The sequence below is a fragment of the Pinus tabuliformis genome, chromosome 8 (assembly GCF_031772625.1).
Source record: "Pinus tabuliformis cultivar Carrire ecotype Pingquan chromosome 8, CPIR1, whole genome shotgun sequence".
Classification (NCBI taxonomy): Eukaryota; Viridiplantae; Streptophyta; class Pinopsida; order Pinales; family Pinaceae; genus Pinus; species Pinus tabuliformis.
In genome coordinates this window covers 1,826,614,242-1,826,617,644 of record NC_142294.1, presented here as the reverse complement: position 1 = coordinate 1,826,617,644, position 3,403 = coordinate 1,826,614,242, and the positions used below count along the sequence as shown (strand labels likewise).

The 3,403-nt window shown below is 38.5% G+C and overlaps 2 pseudogenes; both read right to left on the bottom strand.

The window, feature by feature from the left end:
* Positions 1 to 395: 395 nt before the first annotated feature.
* Positions 396 to 1,072, bottom strand: LOC149243574 (uncharacterized; annotated as a pseudogene).
* Positions 1,053 to 2,331, bottom strand: LOC149243573 (pentatricopeptide repeat-containing protein At4g02750 pseudogene; annotated as a pseudogene).
* Positions 2,332 to 3,403: the final 1,072 nt, after the last annotated feature.

The window sequence follows — 3,403 nt, the reverse complement described above, 5'->3', positions numbered from 1 at the left end:
TATGATACGTCAGGACTTAAATTACAAGGTTTCGTTTTTTTACTAGTATCGCTTCATGTGAACAGAGACAGGTTCTTTTAATATGAAGACAAAATGTTTATTTTAAGAAAAGAATTGTCATAGTAATTTTACTTTGGTTTTCCTCATGTTAAAAGCTTTTACATAGACACAGAGAATTTGTTTTTCTTTTACAGTAATTATGTTCTCATTTTCTTTTGGAAAGAAGCAAGAATTAAAAGTACTGTCATTTCCTTCTTCCATACAAATCTTCATTTCTACGGAAAGCAAATAAAATTCCTTTCTCTTTTTATTACATTCACACAGGAATTATGTGTTACATGATAGCCACTCACGTTACCCTGTCTTTCTTTTTACAAAGAACCTAGCATACATTACTACATAACATGAAACAAAGTAATTATTCGTTGGCTGAAACCATACGAAGCCCACCAAAAAAGCACTAGAAGGGGAATATGTCATACCAAACATACGAAATCCTCTATACAATCCACGAATACCATCAGCCATAAGAATCTTATGAGCAGCATCAATACCACCACTGTATTTTGCACTACAAGCAGTGCCTTGCACCATAAGCCTCTAACTTACCTGAAATCACATCAAGTGGAACAAAGAGAGACTGTGCCGCAAGCGATGACATCATTCCAGCAACACCATTTGCTATTGCTACTTGCGTTGGCTCTAAAAGATTTAGTTTCTCTGTGACTCTTAGAGCCCCAATTTTTGTCATCTCTAAGGTAGTAAGAAAAATTACCTGACCAGGTACAACACCAAAACCTCTATATAAACCATAAATTATGTCTGCTTTTATAATGTTTCTAAATATAGAAATGGCTACTAGATTTTTAGCATTTCTTTGAATAAACTACAGCCTTATCTTAACAAGAGAAATCGGGTAGAGGGCAACAGTGACACCCGTAAATAGGCCTGCTCCTATTGCATAAAATTTGCCTTTATTAAGTTTGTCCCAATTAATTTCTACCACAGGAAGAGAAATGCACCTCTTCCTCCCATCCACACATGGTAGGGGCAGAGATATGTGTGCAACTTTAATATGTTATCCGTAGCATCACCAATAATCTCCACAAGAGCACTGACCATCCTTGAAATGATGAAAACAGTTGGCATCCCTTAAAACAATTTTGCCTGTAAAAATCAAAGATATGAACTTGATTACAGTATGGCAATCTCCACACACTCTAAGGTTATTAGTGAGTCGTATAGTTGTTCTAGGGTTTGTGTTGATGATCCCAAAAGAATTGGCCAACTTCTCATTGTGGTGAGAGAGAGAAAGTTCCTTCTCGTCATCCTCCACATCATGTAGAACAAAGCTATTATTTGGAACATACCCTGTTGCCTTCATTTTCCTAGATGAGCTTTCCAAAAATTCATGAATCTCCTCTATTTATGGATATGAAGTTTCACCTGCAACGAATGCATGCATCCTTTTCTTAACCTCAACCCAACTATATCCAGGTTGCTTCATCATGCCCCTGTCTTTCATCAGTTTTATCACATTGGCTGCATCATCCCACCGACATGCAGCAACATAGATGTTTGATAGCAAGACATAAATTCCTAATATCTGGACTTTCATATCAAGAAGTTGTTCTCCTATGCATTTTTCTAGCTCTGTATTGCCATGGATTCGATGCACACCAAGCAAGGCACCCCAAACAGTAGCATCAGGTCTAACTGGCATTCCATTAATAAATTTTTTTGCCTCATCCAAATATCTAGCTCTCCCAATAAGATCGACCATGCAGGTACAATGTGAAACATCCGAAACTATACCATAATTTTGAATCATCAAATTAAAGTAGCCAAGACTTTCATTGACCATGCCAGCATGACTACACACAAATAGAACACCAACAAAGCTAATTTCATTTGGTTTAGTGCCTACATGCAGCATCTATTCAAACAGTAGGAGAGCATCCCTTCCTCATCCATGTTGTGTGAAACCTTTAATAATCGAGTTCCAAGAGACCTCATTCCGTTGACGCACTTTCTCAAATAGGTTGTAGGCATCCTCCATGCTACCATGTTTGGTACAGATTGTTACCATTGTGTTCCATATAACAGCATTTTGCACAGCCATTTTCCAAAAAACGCATTGTGCATCTTCTACGTCACCACAACTCGCATACAAGGTTATAATTGCATTGCCCACAGGCACACAAGTCTCGAACCCGGCCACAGTCATGTGGCCATGCACTTTCCAGCCCTGTTCCAGAAGTGCAAAGCAAGCAAATGCACTTATTAGACTCACAAAAGTAATGTAATATGGTTCAATCCCAGCCTGTTGCATCTCTAGAAACAACTTCAGAGCCTCCTTCCCCTACCCATGTTGTGTGTGTTAGCGCTTGGAATTCACCTAGGCTGAGATACACAAACTCTCAAGGCTACATCAAACCATTTCACCTCGTAGCTAGCCCTACGAGGTATGAGAAGGCTCTCTCGGGTCAGATTTGATAGATCTTTCAATATGATTAGGCTGACCAATTATGAATAAGGATTTTAGGCTAGTAAATTGATAGGGGGGTTGATTTAATGATTTTTGGGGTTTTTGGTGGCAATTGGTGGAAGTGCATTTCAGGGTGCGGGAAATGAGCACAGTTTTTGCAGGGGGTTCTTTGGGGCAAGGTAGGAACTTGTGTTGATGCCTTTGGCTTGGATGAGTGATCAGGGAAGAAAGAGAGGAGGTTAAAGAGGGCAAACAAGGACTTTGAATCCTCTTTAAACAGTGGAAAACATAGATATTGAACAGAATTAAAAGCTGAGCATGGCATGCATGAATTCAAACTTTATCACTTCATCTTGTTCAAATAGCAGCAAAGAAAGAGATATGTAACACATAAACAAACTTACAGTAACAATTAGAAGACACACCATCAACACAATGATCCACAAGAATCCACAATGAAATCTGCAAAACCCTGGCTTTCCTTTCCTTAAATTTGCAAAAATAGATGTACAATACACAATAATGTTTCTCCCACAAGAGTCCAACCATGAAAATGAGAAGGAGAGAGCATAATATAGACCATCTAGACCATCTAAATCCTTTCCCCACCTCTAGGGGTCGAGCTCAGCTTCCTAGGAGCAGTTTGAACTAATTCTAAACTAAGAACTAGAAAATAGGCAGCCAAACAACTTGCCTCTATTACTTAGCTAACTCATCCATGCATTAATTTTTCACTTTTTACATCATGGAAGCTTCTAGAAGGGTAAAGAGAGATAAAATCTATCAAAGTGCCATGAAAATATTACATTTATCCATCATCTACAAGTAAAAATGGTCAACCATAGTCAAAACAGTGTTTTTTGACAAAAAAGGTCAATTCTGGTAAAGCTGGCTCGAATGGTCGCGCCCCCTGTT